The 26,522-nt window shown below is 37.9% G+C and overlaps 2 long non-coding RNA genes across 5 annotated transcripts in view; one reads left to right on the top strand and one right to left on the bottom strand.

Annotated features, from left to right (window-relative positions):
- The window catches only part of LOC138742375 (uncharacterized), a 100,016-nt gene extending 81,638 nt beyond the window's left edge, over nt 1-18,378 (top strand). For 2 of the 3 annotated variants that reach the window (XR_011344122.1, XR_011344121.1), the window contains one exon: nt 18,145-18,378. This is a non-coding gene — a long non-coding RNA (uncharacterized lncRNA). Of the gene's footprint in view, nt 1-8,655; nt 9,457-18,144 lie in introns of those variants that run through there. The other variant, XR_011344123.1, reaches the window with a different exon arrangement.
- The window catches only part of LOC138742374 (uncharacterized), a 217,488-nt gene that overhangs the window by 63,855 nt on the left and 127,111 nt on the right, over nt 1-26,522 (bottom strand). The window lies entirely within an intron of this gene.

The raw sequence follows: 26,522 nt of genomic DNA on the forward strand, positions 1-26,522 counted from the left end.
ATGATTTTCTATATTAGGGAGTCAGGGTTTACAATATCACAAACTCTTTAGTTTACCAAGCTTCAGGGAGATAGTAAATACTTTGACAGGAGTTCCATTAGTAATTCTGTGAGGTTCCCTTAGATTTCTTTTTTTTAATTTTTTTTATTTTTCACAATATGAACCAAACTGACCAAAATACACACAAACATTTCCCTCTTGAATATACACAGTGTCATTTTCTCCCCTTTTTCCCCCGTTCCCCTAGTTTTCTTGAATCAGGCATTGCATCCCTGTGCAAAGACACATGGAGAGGAATCCAAACAACTTTGGAAGAGGAAATTTGGACCAAATGCAAACTGAGCCTTGGTCACCCCTATCGATTGGAAAACACCCCAGGATCAGGAGATGATCTGCCATTGTGAATATAGAGCACAAGAACTTAAATATCCTTTAAAATGTTCTGATATCATGAAAAATTGATCAATATCTTGGTTCTTTCCTGGTAATCATTTATCTGATCAGTGCCTATATGCATTGGAGGTAAAATCACTTTGGAGCAAAAGGCTTGGAGTTGTACACTAAATATCCAGATACCAAGAAGTCATTTATAAAAGCATATTTAATAGCTTTTTATATCTGAAAAGTCACATAATCAATGAAGATCTGACTGAAGTTTTAACTTTAGAATGCCTCATTGCTCTGTTCTTTTAATTATTTCTATGACTTACAAGCTGACTTTTTTCAACTCCCCTTGTTTTGCATGATTGAAATTTCCAAACTTTTAGGAGGATTATTTATCTTTTGATTTTGTTTTTCATCAAAGTCTTTCGCTGTCCATTTCAGTAGTGTTTCTGTAAATGATTGCTTACTTAAACTTTCTATTCACCTTCTTTATCTTCAATTTGATAGTTCCCTTCCAGCATTAAGGGAACATCATAATGACTGATAGGTTAAAGTTGTAGTTAGATTTCAATTCTACCCCAATGCCATCCTTTTAAAGAAGTTCATCAAACAAGTTAGTACCTTCTTTATTTATTATTTCTGCATAATTTAGTTATATTTTGTTGATTTATTTTCATTTGCTCCGTCTGTTTTGTGTTCTTATTTTATCTTTGATCTCTCATGTAGGTTTTCATTGTAGCATGCATTCAATCCACTATAATTATATCGTTAAGGAGCTGTGCCATTTTACCTATGGGTCAGCTGCAAAATCCCATGAAAGAGAGTTGCAAGTACAAGTGCAAATAAATATTAATTTACTTGGACTGTTTTATTGTGCATCTTGACTTTTTTTTTACACACCTAACAGGCAAGACGTGAAAGCATTTGCACTCCAAGATTCGTACCATTTCACTAAATATTCCAACGCTTTCACCAAATATTCCAGCTGTATCATTTTGTGATCCACTCACAACAAAGTAAATCCTAACTGATATGTATCTAAGTGCATTGCTGTGAATTGTTTGATTTTGTTTCCTCAAATGTTTCCATCCAGTTGGATGAATGCACAGATCCTGGAATACTAAATTCATTTTGGACTAGAATTTATGTAGAAAGAGCATATGAAGAGATTTCAGTGCAAATATAATTAGCAATTTTAAGGCTTATGTTAGTCTACATGATGTAAAAACTATTAACAGGCCAATTTTTTTTGTCCATAATGCTCTTTTCCATGCAGTACTGTCACAGCTCAGCTCTCATAATAATATCATGCTTAAGAATAGTGCCTCAGTTATAGTAATATTTATATTTCTATAACATCATTAAAACATTAGGTTCAAACAAAGTGTTCACATTGCACCATATATAAATAATTAGGTTTCACTGAAAATCTTTTAAAAAGGAAAAAGTCCTGCAAAACTCTAGGGGATGTATTCTCGAGCACGGAGCCAAGGCAATAGGAGGTACATGAACAAATGTTAGGGTTAAGAGAGTTCTGATGTATGATGCTTAATACTCCTGTCCCTGAAACAGCCTTGCAGAATATTTGTGGATAACTCATGGATGTAAACATGTAAAAAATAGTTATTAGACGAGGGAGACTGGGATTTATTACTGGGGTTTGTGGTTTCGCATGAAAACACAATAGGCCTTGGGGCCGGCCCGAGTTCGAGGTGGAGGAGCGGGTCGTGCCGACTCCCGTAGTGGGGCAATGCCGAGCGGCGAGGAGTGGCGGCGGGCGAGCAAAAAAAAAAAAAACAATATATTTTCATAAGTATACAGGGTAGCTTCTGTAGCAACAATTATCCATGTAACTAAATATCTTTTATATTTTCTGATGGGTATAGAAATGTAATTTTCCCATTTCACGTTTTACAAGAGCCATGTTCAGTTGGGACTATTGGACAGGAAGTGGTAAATAACAATGCCCATGAAGGTTTATGGAATTTATGACTCATTAAACATGAGAGAAGGATGAAAATTTGATCAAAGCCAAATATCCACAAAAAAACAATAAATCAATTTTTTTCAATCAATAAGTGCACTGGAAATTTAATAGAAACAGTTAATTTTACATCTATTATGTCCAGATTTCAATATTGTCAGACAATCAGTGACTGATAAGGAAACTCATAAAGACAGGATATGCAACGTATATTGATGTATTACTGCATCACATTTACACATTATCCTTCTGGCTTTGGGAATCTTCGATTCCAGCCCAACCTGATTTTATAAATACTTCTATTGATTACAGTAAATTAATTTAAGAATGATCAGATTTTGGAGGGTGCAATATTTTTTGGATAGAATCCTATTATAACACATTGTTAAACATGAGCAGATGATATTATATATTTTGTATGAACTATATTATTCCAGGTACTAATTTTCCTCAGATGGGAAAATTCATTAATTAAAGTTACAAACTGCGTAAAAATATTTTTGTGGCACATAATAGCAATCTTAACAGATTTTCTTTCACCATTTTGCATGAAATAGCACATCTTGCAACATTAATAGGAAATATTTTCTAAGGTGCATTTCAGCTTTTTCTTAAATTATTGAGAATGAAATTGGTCCTTTCCAGTTGTGCAATACAGACTTAGAGCAAACAGGCAGCTGGTTTGTCAAGGTAGCCTAATAATTTTTTCACTTCAGTGAAAAGAAAAATCAGGAGGATGGAAATTCAGAAGAATAATATTCCTCACTACTTCCAAAAATGATTTACCTTTCGATATTTGAATTCATATTTTCTTGTAGTTTTATTGTTGTTTTTGGACATTTTTGCTTGACTTCTTCCATGACTTGCTCATGACAATAAATTCTGATCTATAGATGGGAACTTTAATAAGTCATCTTCAGATGAAGAATCTTTATGGATCACATTTCAGGGTTGGTCATTATCTAGCCATGGACTCAGCTCCCTTTACCCTCCTGTTCACAATAACCCTCAATTCCCCTATTCTTTAGAAATAAATCTGTCTTTGTCTGATTCCTTGATTGCTTCCTTGAGCAGGGAATTTCACAGGTTCATTACTTTCTGGGAGATGCAATTCCTCCTTATCTTTGACTTCAATCTACTCCCCCAAGTCTTGAGGCCATGTGCCCTTAGTTTTAGTCCCTGACTTGGTATTGGTTGGAAACACAACAATGCTTTAGTGCACCAAAAGGGTGAAATCTGATTTGTAGGCTACTCTTTGTAGAAGCCTGCAAATCCAAGTAAAACAGATATATCAAATTAACTCATGGTTCCATTTGAAGGTAGTCACTTTTTGTTGCTCTGAACCAACATTGGCTTCAACCAAATTAACCAATCATTCATTTGTTTATGCCTCTGGGATTCTGCTGACAGAAAAAGAAACACAAGTTTTTTGTGCAGGGAAGTAATTTGTGGTTTGAAATCTTATGAGCTATTTCAACATTAACAGGCACCATACTAATCCAAGTTTTTAAAATATTTCTGTTTGTGGAAAAAAAGCCACAATTTCCATCATGAGTCTTTGTCATTTAGCATTCTGGTATGTAACAATTGTTCTAATGCTTGAATTACAGTCAAACCCATAGTATCTGGCACATATGGTGATTGGTAGATGCTAGCTGTGTGAATTTTATGGTGGCTTGAGATTGCGTGTTGCACAGATTGAACCAACTGCTAGGGGTGCCAATTCTAAACGTTCGTATTTTTTTACCTATTTATTTTCTGCATTTTTTTGCCAGTTGTTTGAAGCTTCCAGTTGCTTGAATTCCAGATAATGGGGATTTTACTGTATATATCTTCCTCTGACAAAGATCCTCAACCAACACTAAAATCACTACAAATCCAGTGGCTACCTCAACATTCAATCCAGGCATAAAAAAATGAGTTTAGCAATGCCATTTTCAGAATTTAATGCAGTTTTTTCCTTCTAGTAAGTGATAACTTCACAACACCTCCCATTTCTAAATCCATATATCAGTGAGTGTTGGCACCATTGAGTCAAGACTTAATATTTACATGAATGAATGGTACTTTCAGAAGTCAAGCAACTTGAGGTTAAAATTGGTACTTGTCACATCGAATGCAAATTTTAGCATTCTACTTAGTTTTGGCAAAAATATCTGAATAAAGAACACAAAGTACTTCCTTATAATTATGTTGGGGTCCTGTAACATCATTAGGACCATGTTGTAATTTTGACTGATAACTTGGCAGTAAGGTATTATGGAATGAGGAGCATAGGCCATTAGGGCTGCAATAATAGGTTGGGTGGAGCTCTCCTATGGATTTTAACAAGATCATCTGAGGCTATGTCTGCCATGGATGCATATCTCTCCGATCCGAACACCACCTTCAATTATCCTTCTAAACACAATAGCCAATGAACATAAGATTTCATGACATCATTCTTGAACTCAAACCTATCGTGGAACTGTCAGTGCTACTTTCCATTAAAGCAACAACCTCACTTCTTCCTGCCAAAATTGGACTCAGAAATAAATTGATGGCCTTTTCAGAATGTAAGTTCTTACTTTCATAGCATGAACTTAGCCTGGTCTACAAATCAATTCAAAACAGCTGGTATGACATTAGATCAGATGGAATTCATCATCCTGTCATTTTGTGTAAGAGAAACTCATACAAAAGTCAGGCTGGGAGTTCAGTGCTGCTCTTTACTTTAGTTGACTTTGGGGAGCTTTCAAACTTGCTTTCAGATCAAGTCATTCAATCATAAGTTGAAATGCTTTGTTTTTGAAAGTTATAGGATAAATAACCAGCACATTAATGATATATTAATAATTGTCTGTGCGTGGTACTATTCAAAATGTTCAATAATATTATTTAAAACACAATGACTATATTTGTGTAGGTAAACACAGCAGCCAATGTCTGCCAGCAGTAGCTTCAGATACAGCAATTAATCAAACCAATAAAGTATTCTTTTCTTTTGATGGCATTTATTAAGGGATGAATATTGTTGAGGTGAATCCAGAGGGGAAAAAAATAAAGATCTAAAAGCATGGTTCTGAGATACAATCCTTCTCTCAATGTCCATAAGATGAAGGGAGTGATCACTGATTTTAGGAGAGGGGGGGAAAGAGATCACACTCCTGTCCACGTCAATTGCGCTGAAGTAGAAAGAGTAGATAGGTTCAAGGTATAATAATTTCCTGACCTGGGTCAAGCACATTGATGTGACAGTAAAGAAAGTGCACCAATGTCTCTCACCGAAGAGTAAAAAAATTTAGCATGTCGTTCCCCCACCCCGTCCCTCAACAACTTCTGCAAGTGTAGCAGCAAAAGAATACTTGTTGGCTGCATCACATGGTATGGGAGCTGTTTGCTTAAGATTGGAAGAAATTGTAGAAGGCAATGAATGGGGGTCAGAACATAATGCAAATTTGCCTCTACTCCACAAACTCCCATCTTTCTTTCCCGCTGCTGAAGAAAGGCGGCCAAAATGCTGAAGGACTCATTATACCCATGCTCACCATCTTCTCCCTCTTCCCTTTGGAGAGAAAGATCAAGAGCGTGAAAGCACACATCAATGGGCTTAAATACCATTTTCCCCCACACCCTTTGGACTCCTGAATGAACCCCAAAAGAGTGTCATGCTGTCTTTGCTTGGTACAAATTGATGTTTCTTTTCATTTTAACGCAACGCTCTGTAACTTGTGCTTTTTGCACAGCTGCATGAATGTTAGATATAACCTGTTATCTACTCACAGATGAACCCTTCTTACTTACTAGGTATAATGTTACAAATAACCTGACAACAGAAGACTGGGCAGCACACTAGTGCAGCATGTATAACTGCTTCCTCATGAGTCCAGCAATCCAGGTTCAATCCTGACCCTGGATGCTGTCCATGCAGTATTTGCATTCTACCTTTAACCATATGGGCTTCTGCTGAGTGCTTCAGTTTCCTTTCATATCCCAAAGAATTATGTTTTGATGGGTTAATTAACCATTATGCCAGGTGTAGAATCTTGGGATGGGCATGGGGGTAAGTTTCATTGTTCAGAGTGTAAGAGAGTAGGTTACAGGGAAACATAGTGGGAGAAAGAAGTTGCCCTGCAAACCAGAATAGACACATTGGGCCAAGTGGCCTCCTTCTACATTACATAGAAAGATGGGAATAAAACCTGTTCACTGGTTAATATAATATTTCTATTTAACAACATAACCCTAACCCTAACCCTAACCCTAACCCTAACCCTAACCCTAAACCTACTGCGTTCGCGCTAAAAATTATTAGGGTTAGGGTTAGGGTTAGGGTTAGGGCTAGGGTTAGGGTTAGGGTTAGGGTTGTTGGCTTACTCTTCCATTCGTAGAATGATTTAAATTGCTGCATTCCTACAGCATTGCTGTAAAATCTCAACAGAAGCAATGAGTTTATGTTTTCCATCATTTGGTTCAAATCATGTCATGAAATAAATAAAAACAATTGAACACAATCTTGCAGTATTTTATTTTTGTTGGTTACTGTTTTGGATGACTACCACTCTAAACTTACTTCCAATTAACAAGATAACTTTTGTGAGGACAGAATTCAGTTTATATTTCTTTCTCTCTCTGAATCAGTCATAATATTAAAATGAATTATGGTTCCTGGCCATATTTCCTTATTTTTTTAATTCATGAAATATTTATTTTTATTATTTTCAGAAAAAAAATAAGTGATTCTCTATGGCTTCAAAATTTCACTAAATCCTAATAGTACTGTTTTTCAACTATTAGTTAAGACCAAATGTTGAATTTTTTTTGTTACTTAAAATCTATGAAATATATACAATTTATCTTCAAAACATTGTTGCAAATTACCCTTTGGCTAAATTGGCCATTAGAATTTGAGGCTCAATGAAACCTATAATCATTTATATTAGTTCATATGCATGTGAACTTGACAAAGGAAATTAAATATTCATGTTGCAAGTAATATTTTTAGAATCTTGGCTTCCATAAATTTTCTGCTTGGTCATAATTTGGTCCTGCCCTTGTAACATACTCAAACACTATCTATGATCCTTTTGTTGTCTATCAATAATATCTATTCCTTTCAAGCTTCATCTTTACTTCTGGCTGGTACAGCTTATCACTTGACATAGGAAATATTTTTGTTGGCATAATTTCAGATTTCAGATTTATTGACCGAATATATACATGACATCACATACAACTCTGAGATTTTTTTTTCCTGTGGGCCAGGCAGGATTGCCACTTCTACTGGTGGTGCAAAAAAAAACTGTACACAGTGTACACATGTAAGCAAATAAGTGCAATATAAACAACTGATTGGCAAAACAGAGAGGAGAGAGGAAAAAAAACAATAAAATGCTCAAGTAAGAGTCCTTAAATGAGTCCCTGATTGAGTTTGTTGTTGAGGAGTCTGATGGTGGAGGGGTAGGACCTGTTCGTGAACCTGATGATGCAAGTCTTGTGGTCCCTATACCTCTTTCCTGATGGTAGCAGTGAAAACAGTGAATGTGTTGGGGGTTGCGGATCTTTGATAATGCTGCTGCTCTCTGATGGCAGCATTCTCGATGATGGGAAGGGGTTTGCCTGTGTTGTCCTGAACTTTGTCCACTACCTATGGTGGGGTTTTACACTTGGGGGATTTGGTAACCCCCATACCAGACTGTGATGTAGCCAGTCAGCATAGTTTCCACCACATATCTGTAGAAATTTGCCAGAGTTTCCAATGTCATTCCAAACCTCTGAGGAGGTAGAGGCACTAACGTCCTTTCTTCACAATCCCATTACTGTGTTGGCATCAGAAGGATCCTCTGAGAATAATGACTCCCAAGCAGGGTTGATTTTAAGTCAATTGGACCAATTGCTCCCAATTGGGCCCTGCACTTAATGGAGCCCCACACTAGGGTAATATCTACTCTAGTATTGTCAAATACACACAACAACACATTGCAACATACATCTAATTTTATAGAGGACAGCAACGATTTTAATTTCTTCTGAATTCTTAAAAAGTCAGTAGTGTTTGTTTATACTTTGAATTTTTTTTTACTGTACAGTGGAATAATGACTTCAAAAATACTGGATTGCCCAAGATAATGAAGTTTTTAAAACTCAGTGGAAATTTAGATTTAGTGCCACTGATGCTCAAGTTTTGAACATGTGCATTAATGACACATTTAATGTCAACAAACATTGCGGTGTCATTTTTAGCTCTGATTCCATGGTGTAAACAAGCTACACGCATACTTTTAATATTTTGTTGTATTATTTTTAAGATTCTGTGGTTCCTGTAAATATGAGAAAAAGACTAAGGGATGTCGGAAGAAAATATTTAAGTTGTAGTAAGAAGAGGGCTACAGCCAAGGCAAAGAAAAAACCTGAAACAGAAAAGGGGAAAGGTGCATTAGAAAAGTATTTCAGTAGTCCTACCTCAGAAAATGCAGAAAAGCAAGTGGAGACACCACACAATAATGTGATAACACTGAAGTAAGCCAGTCTGAGGAAGTTATGCAAGACAATCAAAGTGTGAATTTATTTAAAGTGATATCAGCCATTTGGAAAATGTCGAATTTGACAAATAAGGAAACTCGCCTGTTGACATGAATGCTGGTGCCTGTGACGCAAGGGAGAAATGGAATTCAAATTCTATCCATCCTGTATAATTAACAGGTGATCCTGAAATATGGCCAGAAATTATGTCAGAGTGTCAGGGATTATTTAGTGAAAAAAGGACCACCTACAATTATTGTAGAAGATTTCCCCAAAGATGAGAGTGGATCACGTTTATCAAAATTTCACTGCAAAAGAAAACACCCAAATGGTGAAATTGTGGATCGTCCGTGGCTAACGTATTCGGTATCAAGTGATAAAGTCTTCCGTTACTGCTGCAATGTTTGCACTTGCAACTTGTGGTTTTAATAACTGGCCAAACATTCATACAAGACTAGCTGACCTTGAGAACTCCAAAAAGCATTTGCAAGCTATGCTCAGTTGCTGTGAACTGCAGCAAAGATTATCTGCTGAAAAAAATACTATTGATCTAGAAAAACTAATCAGACAAGAAGCAAAACAGTGGGATCAAGTGGTTTTGTAACTCTTCATTTTTAAAAGGTAATCGACACATTTTCTTTGTTTACTTGTAGGCCTAAATGTATGCAATTTTACATTAAAAATGTGCTTAAATCCATTTGGTCCATTAACTCACATACACTTGTTAAGCGTAAATTTTGATTGTTTTCCATTCTACCATAGAGACATAAAGTCTATAATAAACTTTATTTATATCTCTAAGATTCTACAGACCTTGGCTGTGAACCTGAGGCCCTGAAAAAAATGTTTCCAATTGGGCCCCACACCTCCTAAGGCTAACCCTGCTCCCAAGAACTTAAATTTGCTAACCCTCTCCACCTCTGATTTCCCCAATGATCACTGGACTGTACATATCTAGTTTTCTCTTACTGAAGTCAATAATCAGTTCCTTGATTTTGGTGACATTGGGAGGTTATTGTTCAAGTCAGACATGCTCAATGGTCAAACACCATCCCTCGAGGACTTGTCTTGAATTTAGTCAGAAGGCAGTCATCAAGAAAGGGCAGCGTGCTTTATATTTTATCACAGCTACATCTGTATTATTGGAAAAAAAACTGAAACATCACAGGTTGAATTTGCAAATGCCTTGTACTGTGCAGCACTTGTGCAGTTCTGGGCAAATTTTGGACCACATCGGATGCTGTGATGTACAGCAAGTAGATTAGTGATTCTCAACCTTTTTCTTTGAACTCACTTGCTTGAGTTACCACTTTAAGCAATCCCTACAATGCTCTGTGATTAGTAAGGGATTGCTTAAGGTAGTATGTGAGTGGGAATCACTGCTGTAGACCCAATTGTTACTGAAATATTTTGCCTGAGAAAAAATTGTCATTGGTCCATTTCCTTTGGAGTTATGAACCCGTCCACATAACAAATCAATTAGGTATGATTAAAACAGTGGTTTTCAAGCTTTTCTTTCCACCCACATACCACCTTAAGCAATCCCTTACTAAATTACAGAGCACCTATGTCATAGGGAATACTTAAAGTGGTATGTGGATGGAAAGAAAAAGGTTGAGAACCACTGAAGTAGATTTAAACAATTATCATACACTGATTGACTAGAATTGGCATGGATCTTGTGCAAAAGGGTTTCAAGATGTTCCCAGTTCATCTCACATAGACTTTTCTTGTTAAAACAATAGCCAATCATTATCATTCCATTCTCAAGGGAGCACAGTTTAATGTGTGCCTTGAAATATTTATATACAGCTAAATGATGAGTAATTGTCAAATGAAGACTGATTAGCAAGATTAGAAATATTTTCTAATCTTTTTCTAAATTTATCACATATTTACCAAACTATCTGATCAAATGAGAATACTTTCTGTCTGGAAGATAGTGAGATTAAAATAAAGGAAATGAGCAAACCAATAAAAGAAAACACATCTCCAGTAGCCATAGTAACAACATAGGCCAAGACACAGTGGATAATTTATACCTTGACAATGTAAGTGGTGGTGATGAAAGAGCACAGTTAAACTTACCCAATTTTATTTCCAATCAAAATAAGAAATAATCCTTGTGGTGCCAACTTTCAAATTATATGTGGCTGTAGAATTGCAGCATTCTTTGAGATACTCTGTAAATATGTAAATCCCTCAAATTGCTGCAGAGATTTCAGGGCAACATTGTTGCATATTCACTTGCAGGCATCTATAATACCACCTCAAAGATCTCAAGCCACCCTTTTCTATTCCAATAATTCCCTTTAGAAAGAAAGCCCAGAAAAGTATAAGATCCAGACCGCTGAAACTGAAGAACATTAGGCCGGTACACAAAGTCCTCAGCTTACAATAATAGTTCACAACTGCTGGAATTCATAAATAAACAAAAGCAGTGCATGAGAGATGATCAAGGAAACAGCTGTGATGGGAAGACAAGCAGGCAAGGGAAGAGTGGCCAACAACTGGCCTCAGTGACCAAACAAGGAATCTTCTTTTGTTCCATCTCTGCTCAGCTTGACCCAGACCTGTTTGTTGCCACTCACGGGGAGGGGGCATGCGGTGTGGCTGAGAAAAGGTATGCAGAGGTATCCTATTCCCGCCTGCAACCCCACATCCACTGGTAATTCCATCCCCATCCATCCCACTGCTCCCCAAATGCTTGAGCATGCGTATGGCGTGCCCAGAATCAAGTGTTCAGCCTCGCTGGATTATAGCCAGCTTGCTTCTTGTAATTCCACTCCCTATTTTACTTCAAGTATGTCTTCACTCATCAATTTTGCTAAATTATTTATCCATTATTCCCTCCCAAACTTCATCCAAGTCTGAGGTAAGAGCTTGATTAATGTATTGAAAACATGGGAAAAGGACAAATGGTAAGACAATACAGACCAGCCATCTCACTGATCCAGAGCACACACAGCATCCCAGAAGTAAAGTTGTTCAACCAATTGAATTAGCTCTGAAAACACAAGCTTATATTTTGCTGCTTTCTGATCTTTTGTTCCTAGGCTTGACACATAATTTCTTCCCCTCTGCCATCAGATTTATGAATGGGCAAAGAACCACAGACAATACCTCCCTTCCTCTTATTTTCTTACACTATCTATTTATTATTGAAATGTAATTTATACAGTATTTGCACTATAATGCTGTTGCAAAACAACAAATTTCATGATGTTCATGACAATAAATTCTAATTCTGTTTACTAGATAATCCTTTTCTTAATAAATTACCTCAAACATATATGTGATGACGCCAGTTCTCTTCAGATTCTTTCCAGTGAAAAAGAGAGATGAAAAAATAAAACATGCAAGTCTGCAGACACTGTGGTTGAAGTAAGAGCACAATGCAGGTCAAACAGTGTACTTCATAGAGCAAAGTTACATAACCATTTCTGAGAGTGAGGAAAATGGCCTTACTATTTCTTGTTTTAGTGGAAGATTTTTCCCCCTGAACTTAAATATGTCAAAAATAAATGCCTTACATTTTAGAAATACTTTCATTGGTTGAATGTCATGCAACCAGTGATTGGACTGATTTAGAAATGCAATGTCAGTCACACAGCAATCCCTTGACCTCTCCAAGTGATCTGGATCTGCTTTTGAACTTCACTGTAATCAGAATACATTGCGTTCACTGACAACTGAGTTTACTTGTTCCAGGAGCCACAAGTTTTCACCTGCCCTTTCTAATACAGAGCACACATATTTAAAGGTTTTATTTAGAATAAATACTCTTTGTAGATCAATGTGAATTTCTATTTTTAATTCTAGAATATGGAATTGTTCTGAATTTTGGCATACACAATTCACAAGAGCAATAACTACAGATGAAAAATTTGACACGTGGACCAGATAAAATATTTCTAAACTATATTGCTATTCCAGTGTGCCCACTGTCTCAACGCCAGGTATGTGTGTACTAACACAGCAAACCAAACTGTAGGAAAATGTCCTGAGTGAGGGTGATTGTTTTGTTGATGAGAACTGATAGATTACCAATCTAATGTTTCTTCCAGGACCGTGCAAGAAATGTTGCATATTTTAATGCCTTTTGACTGTAGCATAATTAATGGAGAACTGTTCAAACTAACCCTAAATTCTGTGAAAAAATGTCCTAAATAATCCAATGGGATATAAAGTTATCGTGTTCGAGAGTTCTACAGTACGGAAACAGGCCCTTTGTTACGACCTACAAACATAATGCGTTGTCTTTAGTTTTCCTCATGACACCTCCCAATCCCACCTGCCAAGTGTAAGGTAAAACATCATGAGATGGGAATGTGTAGGGAGTTACCCCGTACAGGGCAGTAACAAGAAGGGGAGGTGTCCTTGTACTCCTGTTAGGTAAAACATCATGAGATGGGAATGTACAGGGCTGTAACAAGATGTAAATGCATCCTTGTACTTACAAGATAAGAGAGACATTGATGGATTGAGAGGCAGGAAGCTAGCAGGGAAAGGATAGCAACAGTTTTAGTCATTGGACAAGTAATGATATGATGATGTTCTAAGCACATATCCAAGGGTATAAAAAATCACCATTTTGCTGATAACGGCAGAATGCATTCTCCGACTAACATGGTTGGTCGCAAGTGTTACAATCCGGTAATAAAGAACAAAGAACCCTGATTTCGACTCAGCCTGGTGTTTGTCTCACTCATTCATGAACAAAGCAGACCTAACACAAGTGAGACGTTAACCTAATAAGTTTCACATGATTTTCTGTCTCCATTACAAAAGTAAAATAAAGAAACTGTGACAAGCACACTGAGTTTTGCAACCTTAGTCCAGAGTCAAAAATTAAATATCCTGTCAGTCTTGAGACGTCAACCATAGCTGTATTCTTCTAGGTCATTATGGGTAGTTGGCAAAATAAGTGGAAATGGTCACACAGGTGCTCCAAGAAGTACTGTTTAAAATATTTTGATGTGGCAGAGTACATCTGGATGCCATGCATCAAAATCACAGACATGGGTTAATAAATCTGCAGCAAGAAGTCAGAGCTTTATTATCGGCTTGCTGAAGTCAAGATGACTGTATACTCTGCTTTCAAAATCCCTCCAGACTCTCAGAAGAATATCAGGCCAGAAATTATCTGCATGACTCAGATTTGGTTATGTGTCCAACTGTGACAAGATACGACCTGTGCAGCAGCGAAGGGAACAACTGGCTCTTCGAAAATATGTGCTGAGGAGCTGAAATCCTGTGACCTATACTTGGGCTATATTCTTTTTTAATTCTTGCAAAAAAAGTTTAAAAAATTATTGATACGAAAGATTCATGTTTCTGATCATCTACTCTATGAAAACCAATTTTAAAACAATGTTATATTGAATCAATCCATGCTCATACCAGTGTAGCAGACTGCAACAGGGATTTTATCTGAAGCCTGAACCTGTAAATTTGAGTCAGGTGGCTCAAGCAGTTGGAGTTGAAAAGCTCAGATCAGCAAGAAGCTGATTGGGCAATAATGATCAAGTGATCCAGGGAACATGTGCTGCAGGGTGGTATCAATTCACTTCAATTCAGCAGGCTAGGGAGATTGGTACTATTGACTGGAGCTCCACACAGTAGTGAGTAGAAAATTTACAACTAATTCATTATTTCTACATCAGCTAAAATGGAATGTCCTATAGTTACATGGGCACCTAGGGCATTTAATGATAATCACTGGAAATCAAAGTTTGGTTTCTGACCATTGAAGAGGTCCTAGCAGATGTTATAACATCTTTCAGTAGTTGACACAAGAAAAATGTGCAAGTGGGAGAAGACCATCAGGCTGAAATTGATAGCTGGAATCCAACACTAAACCCTGTCTTGTCAGTGTGCAATTAACAAGGAGTGTGAAAGAAGAGATCTCAAAGAAAATTTTAAAATAGCTGTACATGTAGAATGAATTAAAACACAATGGGAATCCAATAACATGATGCCTTTAGTATTTCTGAGTTTTGTTTCATTTTTTTATACTAAACGCCATCTTATTTAAAGGTACATTCTAGAGCCGAGAGGTTCCGTTATATTGTCACTGAATTATTTTGCGAGCGCTCCCTACACACTTCCTTTGACCACTTTCCCACAGGCATCTCTTGCAAATAAGCCACGTGAATAAATCAGTAACTGATCTATTTGTTTTCCTCCGTCTTGCTTCTTAAATATTTTACAAATATGTTCTGGTATCAGTTCTATTATTCAGTGGCATAATTAGCTACATTTGAAGGTTCTCATTTGACTAATGTATATACAAAGATAATATGTAGTTAACTCTATTTTTTAGGCTTAATATATTTTAAGAGAAATTTACCCCACAAACTTACAAATGTACCTTTCTAAACTGTGTGTGTGTGTGTGTGTGTGTGTGTGTGTGTGTGTGTGTGTGTGTGTGTGTGTGTGTGTGTGTGTGTGTGTGTGTGTAAAAGAAAAATATGAGCACCCCATTTGCAACTTTTTAAAAAAAGAATGATTGCAATAATTCCAATTTTGAATGCTTTCTACTTTACTCCAACATTATTAAAAAATCTTAACTGCAAAACCAAATTGAAATTTATCAAAGGGATCAGGGTTTATCATGGTATAACATTCAAGTATTTTTAAAGAATTAAAAATTTAGACTTCTGATACCATGATATAACAAAGGAATTGTTATTGATGTAGAGAACTAGTTGTCTGCTATTGGTTACATGTGTTTACTCTCATGTTTATAACCAAGGCTATTGAAATTTTCATGATGTATTACTGTGGAAGAAGCTATTTTATATACTGAGTTCAGTGTTACACCAGAGAGTTTTGTTTGCATTCCTATATATTCATTTTTAAAAATCCCTGAGTAATAAATAAATAAAAGTCTGGAGGTACTTATTGTCCATAGATACTTGTTTGCATTTATAATATTCAATCTTGAAATGTTATGTCCTAAATGTTCCATTTGGACTTAACCATTGTTTAAAAAACACAAAGGGATTTTAGGTTTCAGATTTGGAAATGATTAATAGTGATTTGTAACTCTGAGCTTTTTGTGAGATGACTGTGGGAAGGTAATGACAGGAAGGGAGAATGAAAGCTCGAACATTTTAATCAAGCAGTTTCGTGCAGCCTATCTCTTCCCCCATCAGTTGATGAGAGACACATCCTAACAACAACAACACCACTTTCATTTCATTGACTAACACAGAGTAAGGAAGTCAGGCTTTTACATTTACTCTTTATAGAAACACATTGCTATTAATAAAAATTCAGCTGCAAAGTAAATGATAAGTTGAAAATATGTTTTGAAATAGCAGATAAAAGTGCAGACCAATCTGAAACTTGAAACTGTTTCTGAAAGTTGAGATATAAATTGAAGTCTTGCTCAATAAAAGGCCTCCATGTCGTGGGATCAGAAAATTAGTTTCTCTAAATCAGGGCTCCAGAAACTTTTTAGATCATCAACCCCTTCAAGGGATATGATTCCTCATTGACTCCCAAGCCATGGAATCCTAGCACTAGTTGGTGGTGGGGGGGGGGGGGGGGGTTAGTGGCAGTGCTGAATGATGGGGAGTGGGTTCTAATGAAGGTACAAAGAACACATGCATCTTTCTCCTATGTTCCATCTGTCAAAGGCTGAAGTCAAATACAACATGGTGGCCATCAAGACCCGCTCTCGTGAGAGGTTGGAAACCACTGCCATAGGCACTATTTTCCATTGATCTGCCCATGCTTTCCATCACAAAAATTCAATTGACCCCCCCTCCCCCCACTGGCATTATAGACCCCCTTTCAAAACCCTGGCATTTATCAACCCCTTGGATAGTTCCATCGAAACCCTCCCATACCCCCCACCCCCCAGGAGTCAATATCGACCTCTTTGGAAACACCTGCTCTAAATCTTGACTGAAGAAAAATTAAAACTCGGTATTGATGGTGCATTATTTAAAACTTTTATCATTCCTGTACTGTATGGATTCATTTGCAAACCATCTACCATATCTGATCTTTCCTGACAGCAGACACATACTAATCCTATATGCAGTATCTAACCCTTGGTATCGGTAGTCAACGTGTCATGGCCAAGATGAATTGGTGTGGGGAAAAAATGGTTATTTTGGCACGAACTTCTAGATACCTGGTCTAAGAAGTTAAAATGTCCGTAGGATTTTTCCCCTGCTGATTGTTCAAGTTACCTTTCCCTCAAGTGGTCAAAATGTTTGCCAGCACATAGATAAAGTATAAAGTTGCCCAGTCAGTGAAATTCAGATGCCCAAATCCTCTGCAACCTTTCTTTGATGTGAATTGGTGATCTGATTTGCATCACACCCAATTTTACACCTTACCCAAATTAAAATATGCCAAATGTCAGTTCTTTAGGTTGGAACAATGACTGCCCTAAAGACTTTCCTGTTGTGTTCAAAGATATTGTTCTCTTTCATAAGTTAAACATGGAATAACTCTGAATAATTTAAGGCACTGTTAGATAGATTCTAGTTATACAAGAGGGCGAAATGTTTATGTGGATAGCTGAAATAGGTGGTTGGTTGAAATCAGATGATTACTATCTTACCATGTGATAGAGCAATTGGAAGGGGTTATTCAATGGCCTTCTTGCCTGCAATCTCAAATTCGTTTATTATCATCTGACTGTATATATACAGTGAGGTGAAACAGCATTTCTCCAGACCATAATAAACATAAACATTTTATCTTAAATAAATATGTATATATTTCAGAATAATTTGCTCATTTCATTTAGAGGGATTATTAAAACAGGATAGATCCAACCTTCAGGATTGTGTGCTCATTTCCCAAAATAATAGGGTAACGGCACTCTCTGTCCTCAAACCAAACGTAAAATGACAAACATTCCGCCAACTGAAAGTACCATATATCTTAAAATAATACCTCTCCCTTCAATGGACACTGTGAGACTGACCGTGTTCCTCCAGCATTTCTGTGTGTTTTTATTTACAATCACAGCATCTGCAGAATTTCATGTTTCACTTCCTTAAAATGATGTTGTTCAAGAAAGAGAAAAATATCAAAATGATCCGTTGAAGTAAACTTTAAGATATTTCAGAAAGGTATAAAGCTCAGGAAAAGAAAATCAGACTTAAGGCAAATTGAGAGTCCATTTTTAATTAGAATAAAAATATGCTTAAATAGAAAAATTGTATGTATTCCTGGTTGGCATGATCTTTCCACATGTTTTGATAACCACCATGTTAATAATGTGTCTCTTCACTCCTGCCTTTCAGACATTACTGCATTCAAGGGATGTTTCACCAGTGTGGAAAGGAAACCTCAGACTGCCAAAACAGTTATCATTCTCACCAGTTTCCTTTCACATTGATGAAGAATGTATAAGCATTATCTTATGGAGCCATCATCTGCAACAATCCCTTATCTCCTTGTCTGGTGTGACACAAGTACAATGAATTTGTAGAGACCAAAGTAAAAACGTAAAGTGAAGCGGCATTCTGATGTGAATAAAAACACCCTCAGGTATAAAAGGTTAATTTCTTACTGCAGATCACCAGCAAAAGTATCCTGATTTTTCTCCAGCAGTTTGTTTCATGCTCCATATTCCAACATCTGCATTCTCCTGTGTCTCCATCACACACAAAAAAAAAATCTTTTTTTTAAGCCTGGTGCTGAATTGTAATACCTTAAAAGCCTTATTTGCCAAAATTGTCATTTTTTAAATTTGAAAGTGATGGGAAACCGATAACACAAATGGAAAAATGTTTTATTTGGAAAGCACCTTTTTATGCTGAAATACTCCACGTGATAATCTCAATCCATCTAACAGAAACCAGAAGGGAGTTACCCTTTGACAAGATGCTCCCTTCTTATAGTCTCCAAGTGTAACTGCTGTCTGAACAAAGGATAGCACACCTAGTGCCCAGCATCTGACCACAGTGACTTGCCACTGGGGGAAACTGGTGCAAAGTTGAACATTTGGAGATGAAACGTGCCCAATGGAAAAAATGTATCCCTTCTTGCCCGAGGCCCCCACTCCCATCCATCTAATCACAATCTCTCTCATGACAAACATCTTGAAATAGACAAATTCCTTTTTGCTAGACACTGATTTTTTTTTTATTCATGCCAGCTGGCTCCTGCAACTTGGTATTTTGCTCACTCCTGCCTGCTATCTGTGGCTTCCGTTTTGGCCAAATAACTTACCACAAGGTATCTGGAAGGTATCTCAAACTCTCAAGCAGCCATCTCAGATGGCACCCCACATAAATTTCCAGGTGCCGCAGTTACTTTAGAAGTGTCATATGACACCATGAGATCAGACCTATGATAGAGAGTTGAATGGCCAGCAATACTACGTCTATCAAATCATCTTTGAGGTGCTTGGGGAACAGAGTGGATGGGGTTTGGGACTAAGCAACAGGTAACTATGCAAAATCGGAGGCAAACTTGACATTGTCTCATAGCTGTTTTCCTCAATGACTCTGACAAAAGGAGTTCTTCTCAGAAGATGCATTGAGAAATTGTTTTGGAGGTTTGGAAGTGGTACAGCTAGCAGAGCTGTGTCTCATAGCTTTGACTATCCAGCTTTAGTCCTGACTTCTTTTGCTGTCTGTGTGGAGTTTGTATCTACTGCCTGTGACCGTGTGGGCTGGTAGGTTCATTAGCTGATGTAAGTTGCCTCTGGTATGAGGCCTCTAGTTGAGTGGAAGAATATGGAAGAACTGATGGAACAAGGAAAGAATAAAATGTATTGAGTGTAATGTCAATATAAACGAATGCATGAGGGTCAGCATTAGATTCAATGAGCTGGAGGGCCACGTTGTACAACTTTGTATCTCTAAGGCTCTATGATGCCAAGTTGCTACACCTATGTACTTTCCCTTTTCTGATTGGTCCATCGATATCCAAGTGCACAGGGGCAGGCTCACTCATTGGCAGAACAGGTAGGATACTGATCAAGAGATGGGAACAAGAATGGAGAAGTGAAAGAGCTTTGATTCAATCCCACAACTTCAATCTCCCTATCACTCACTCATGGCTCTCCCACATTTCACTGGTGGCAATGTGTTACTGAGTGTCTTACGTGGGTTTGCAGATCCTGGACAGTCAAACCTAAGGTATTATCTATCCAATTTAAAATGGCAGTCATGGTCTGCTGACATCAATGGATTCTGGCATGAATTCGTCATTTTTACATTTTATTCTCCATTCTTTCCTTGGACTAAGGCACCATCACAAAGGCCTGCAGCATTATGCCACTCATCCTTGAGAAAGAATCCCCCAATTTCTCTGTAGTTGAGAAACTTGCCAATATATTGCCCTTCTTCTACTCCTGCTCTGAAGTTTGCAGCCAGCTGGGAAATCAGAACCCTTCACTGTTTTCACTGTCTCCATCATCTGACTTTGCTTTTGCTCAAATTGCCTCCAATTTGAGATACAAGCCTCATCACCATGGACCAACTCCACAGCTGTGGTAAGGTATTTCCCCATTGGAAGGTTACAGATATGAATTAAGACTACTAGGTTTTTAAATTGTCTATAGGCAGATATTCATATTTTACTCACTCACCGTTGCATTCATCCTTGGATCAGATTTGTATGTAATGATGCAAAAGGAGACAATTCTGTTATGACCCAGATGTAAGAACCTTATGTTACTGAAAAGCAGATATCCAATCATTCTTGTATATCGAGGTCTGTCTGCTAGCTAATTGCAGAGCCATCTTTTTTTATCCGCCTCTATATTCTAAGGTCTCTTACACTGCGAAGAGAGATATAAATGTATGAATGTGAGCAAAAGCATCTATTGAATAGAAAGGTGAAGAATATTTTTATATAAATAGGGTCTGTGAAGGATAGTTTCAGCATTGTGTAATGATGAAGTTCAATGTTGGTGATGGCTGGGCAGGTGAGAATGGAAGTCGATTTCCAATGAATTTCCCTTCCTGGATCATCACAGGAGGAGAACAGGTGGGTCACGGTTAGGAGAGGGAAGAGGAATAATAAGGTGGTAGAGAGGACCCCTATGGCTGTGCCCTTCAACAAAAGGTACTTCTCTTTCAACAGGTACTTCTCTTTGGGTACTGTTGGGGGAAACAGCCCAGCTGGGGAAAGTGTCAGTGGCTGTGCCTCTGGCACTGGGTCAGCCTCTGAGGCTCAGAAGGGTAGGGAAAGGAAGAGGAGGGGAATAGTCATAGGGGACCCAATAGTCAGGAGTACAGACAGGGGATTATGTTGCCAGAGCAAGGAGAACCAGATGGTGGTTTGCCTCCCTGGTGCCAGGGTCCGGGATGTTGCTGCTTGAGTCCAGGACATCCTAAAGGGAGAGGGAGATGAGACAGAAGTCGTGGTACATGTAGGTACTAATGACATAGGGAGAAATAGAGAAGAGATCCTGAATAGGGAGTACAGGGAGTTAGGTAGAGAGTTAAAAAGGACCGCAAAGGGAGTCATCTTGGGATTACTGCCTGTGCCACATGACAATGAGAGCAGGAATAGAATGAGATGGAGGATGAATACGTGGCTGAAGGGGTGGAGCAAAGGGCAGGGATTCAAGTTTGTGGATCACTGGGACCATTTTGGGGGTAGGTGTGACCTGTACAAAAAGGACAGGTTGCATTTGAACCCCAGGGGGACCAGAATTCTGGTGGGGACATTTGCTAGGGTTACTCAGGAGACTTTAAACTAGAATGGCTGGGGGAAGGGAACCAAATGCAGGAGAACAGCAAGGAGAAGGTTAGAGTGCAATCAGAGAAAGCTTGTAGACAGTGTTTGAGGGGGGAAAGGCAGGTGATAGAAAAGAAGGATGCTCTATACGAAGATGGACACAGGTCGATTGCAAAAAATCATAAGAGAGGTGTTGGTAAAGATAGGGGCAAACAGGAAGTAAAAAGTGGGAAATCTCTAAAATGAATATATTTTAATGCTAGGAGCATTGTAAGGAAGGTGGATGAGCTGAAGGTATGGATTGACACTTGGAAGTATGATGTAGCAATTAGTGAAACATGGTTACAGGAGGGATGTGACTGGCAGCTAAATATTCCTGGATTTAGTTGCTTTAGGTGTGATAGAACTGTGGGGGCAAGAGGGGGTGGGGTTGCACCACTTGCTAGAGAAAATATTACAGTGGTGCTTAGGTGCAATAGAAGGCTCTTCCAGGGAGGCTATTTGGGTGGAATTGAGGAATGGGAAATGGGAAGTTACAATTATAGGGGTGTATTATAGACCACCGAATAGGGAACGTGAATTAGAAGAACAAATTAGTAGGGAGAAAGCAGATATTTGTAATAAGCACAGGGTAGTGATTGTGGGGGATTTTAATTTTCTGAATATTGATTGCAAAACCCATTCCATGGAAGGGCTGAATGGATTGGAGTTTGTAAAATGTGTGCGGGATAACTTTTTACATCAATATGTGGAGGTACCAACTAGAGAGGGAGCTGAGTTGGATTTACTGTTGGGGAATGAGATGGGTCAGGTGACAGAGGTATGTGTGGGGGAGCATTTTGGGTCCAGTGATCATAGTGTCATTAGCTTCAAAGTAATTATGGAAAAGGATCGGTTTAGGCCCAGAGTTGAGGTTTTTGAGTGGGGAAAAGCTAGGTTTGAGGAGATGCAAAAGGATTTACAAGGGGTGGATTGGGACAATTTGTTTTCTGGGAAGGATGTAATAGAGAAATGGAGGGTCTTTTAAAGGAGAGATTTTAAGAGTACAACATCTTTATAAACCTGTTAGGTTGAAAGGTCAGGTCAAAAGTTTGAGAGAGCCATGGTTCTCAAGGGATATTAGAAACTTGGTTCGAAAAAAGAGTACTACAATAAATATAAGAAACAGGGCAAAAAGATGTTTGGGTACTATATTGAATGTAACAAAGAAATTAGAAAAGCTAAAAGAAGGTATGAGGTGGCTATAGCAAGCAGGGTGAAAATAAATTCAAAGGGTTTCTACAAATATGTAAATAGCAAAAGGAAAGTGAGAGATAAAATTGGTCCAATAGAATGGATAAATGTGTGTGGAGCCAAAAGAGTTGGGGGAGGTCTTGAACAATTTATTTTCCTCAGTATTTACTGAGGAGAAGGATATTGAACTGTCCAGGGTAAAGGAAGCAAAGGGGGTAAATATGGAGACTATAGTGATTAAGAAAGAGGTAGTACTGGAGCTTTTGAAACATATAAAGGTGGATAAGTCTCCAGGTCCTGACAGGATTTTCCCCAGGACCTTGAGAGAAGTTAGTGAGGAAATAATGGAGGCTCTGGCAGTGATTTTCAAATGTCATTAGAGACAGGTATAGTGCCAGAGGATTGGCATGTTGATGTGGTTACCTTGTTTAAGAGCCAGCCTAGCAATTATCAGCCTGTAAGTTTGATGTCTGTGGTAGGTAAATTGATGGAAAGCATTCTTAGAGATAGTATATATAAGTATATGGAGGGACAGGTCTGATCAGGGACACTCAACACGGATTTGTGCGTAGATGGTCGTGTTTGACCAATCTTGTTGAATTTTTTTGAAGAGGAGACTAGGAATATTGATGAGAGTAGAGGAGTGGATGTTGTCTATATGGACTTCAGTAAGGCCTTCGATAAGGTTCTGCATGGGAGGTTAGTTAGGAAGGCTAAGTCTTTGGGTATTAATTTGAAGATAGTCAAATGGATTCAACAGTGGCTGGAAGGAAGGTGCCAGAGAGTAGTAGTGGATAATTGTTTGTCAGGATGGAGACCGGTGGCAAGTGGTGTACCTCAGGGTTCGGTATTGGGACCATTGCTGTTTGTCATATATATTAATGATCTGGAGGATGGGGTGGTAAATTGGATTAGTAAATATGCAGATGATATTAAAATAGGGGGAATTGTGGATGATGAAGAGGGTTTTCAAAGATTGCAGAGGGATTTAAACTGCTTAGAGGAGTGGGCAGAAAGATGACAGATGGAGTTTAATGCTGATAAGTGTGAGGTGCTTCATTTTGGAAAGAATAATGAAAGCAAGACATATGTGGCAAATGGGAGGGCATTGAAGAATGCAGTGGAGCAGAAAGATCTAGGAATAACAGTCCATTGTTCCCTGAAGGTAGGAGTGCATGTGGATAGGGTGGTGAAGAAGGCCTTTAGTATGCTTGCCTATATAAATCAGTGCATAGAATATAGGAGTTGGGAAGTAATGATGAAACTGTACAAGGCATTAGTGAGGCCATATTTAGAGTACTGTGTGCAGTTCTGGTCACGGATTTATAGGAAGGATATTAACAAGCTAGAAAGAGTGCAGACAAGATTTACAAAAATGTTGCCTAGGTTTCAGCATCTGAAATGCAAGGAAAGATTGAGCAAATTAGGTCCTTATTCCTTGGAATGTAGAAGACTGAGAAGAGATTTGATAGAGGTGTTTAAGATAATGAGAGGGATAGATAGAGTTGATGTGAAAAGGCTTTTCCCATTGAGAGTAGGAGAGATGGATACAAGAGGTCATGGGTTGAGAGTTGATGGGCAAAGGTTTAGGAGTAATATGAGGGGAAACTTCTTTACTTAGAGAGTGGTTACTGTGTGGAAAGGGCTTCCGGGAAAGGTGGTGAAGGCAGGGTCAATTTTGTCATTTAAGAAAGAGTTGGATAAGTATATGGATGGGAGGGGGATATGGGCAGAGTGCTGGTAAGTGGGATTAGAGGAGGGTACTTGGATCAGTGCAGACTCAAAGGGCCAAATTGGCCTGTTTCTGTGCTGTAATTGTTATATGGTTATATGTTATATGGTTTATCTTCAATGCTCTCTATTCTACAAAAACTATCTTCAGTCTGACTTGTTGCACACTGGATATATTTTATTGGGTGGACATTGGAAGGTCTATAATTATTATAACACAGATGTGGGAACAATAAATACACCTTCATGGTGAGAGAGGCCCGGTGGCTTGAGTTAAGAGGGAAAATTGATGAAGTTGAGATGATGGTGCATATTTCCTTTTCCTGATTTCATAGAATTGTTAAATTCACTTGCTTAAGGTTTAAATTTTGGAAAGGGCTACCCACTTCTTGCTGCTGATGTGTTCAACCTCCAGCCTTCCTGATCCCATTGCTAGATATCTCCCTCGAGCTGAAGGGAAGATAGAGTCCATCAGATCCCTTGATCTAGCATTGAATGAAAAATCATGATGTCCTGAAGCACCCTTGTTACATCTGCTGACCATTTTCACCCTTTTTAAGTTTGGCATCACAACTAGAATTTATCAAGTATCATGCTCTCACTGTGTCTCTAAATTTTGAAATTGAGTTGTTTGCATTCCAATCCCACTTGCAAACCTCAATTGTCACATGATTAAAGTAGTTCTGACAAAAGTGTTGGCAAAAAATGATAATTTCACTGCTTGCTGGTTATCCCTGCACTGCTTTGAAAAGTTAACTTGTTGACTTTTAATTTTCTGGCAAATGCTTGCCTTTTGACATAAACATTAACACACATAAAGGAATTGTAACATGTTGATTATAAATTTAAGTATGGCAGCTGTTGTTGGAAGAGAAATAAAGCAGCCCATGACATTTATTTTCTACTTCCAAAAACAAAGAAATCTGAAGAAATTTAAATGATTTGATTATAGTGTTCAATGGCTTTTATAAGTTGATTAAACTTTAGTTATCTGAACCTCTTAACTAGATTAGTGCTGTGCAATCCAATCCATGCATCAATTATTCTGTAATGTAATCATTATTTTGAAATATATGTACCATAAAACCGCTTAATGTGGGAGGCCTAGAAGTTGATTTGGATCAGCCCTTGTGAAAGGTGTTGCTAAAATGTGATCGGAGAGTGGTTGGGTGGGAGTAGTAGGGACTACAATGGTCTTTGTGACCATAATGAAGCTACATGAAGGTATACATTCCACTAAATATTGTTTTAACAAATAATAATTTTGCTTTGTGCAAATAAATAACTCAATTCAACCTGTGTGAACCTATCTACATTCCAAGAGTTCCAATTTTGGAAAGGTGATGCCAAACTTGTACACAAAAACATGAGCAAAGGTACACAAAAACATGAGCAAAGGGCAAACAATTATTCATCTTTGAATGTTTGCTTTCACCCAATCCCACTGATGCCAGTGCTACATCTTAAGGAATGCTGGTTTCCTCCCATCAGATTAAAATTTTACAGAATATCCCAGAGTAGAATGATTTGCAATCACTAACTTTCTGATCAAATCTAGTCCAGTGGTGTGTTTAAAACGCTTATTGGAACTGAGTAGTTTTGTTAGTTCAAAAGATATTACTTAGGTTTGGCTTGTTCATTGGGTGTTGTTTCCTTTTTGAGGAAACTTTAAGACAAGATTGATAACAAAAGGGAGCCATTTGTAATATTCTGCATCTCTAGCTGCTCAAGATAATCTCCCACTGTGTTGCAGATACTTAGGGTTAGGTTTGAATAGGGTCAAGAGAATGATTTGATGATCAAAACATTGTCTGAAATCTTGATAAAGGCTCCAGACCTGATACATTGACTGGCCATTTCTAACTGTGGATACATATTTGACCTGCAAAGTTCCTCCACTGATTCTTTCTCTACTCAAGATTTCAGCATCTAAATGTTTTGTGTTATTCTATTCATTTAGATTAGATTTATTGCTTATTGTCTTGAGTACCAAGATACAATGAAAATCTTTGTTTTCCCG

Source organism: Narcine bancroftii, chromosome 9, assembly GCF_036971445.1.
Source record: "Narcine bancroftii isolate sNarBan1 chromosome 9, sNarBan1.hap1, whole genome shotgun sequence".
In the NCBI taxonomy this organism is placed as follows: Eukaryota; Metazoa; Chordata; class Chondrichthyes; order Torpediniformes; family Narcinidae; genus Narcine; species Narcine bancroftii.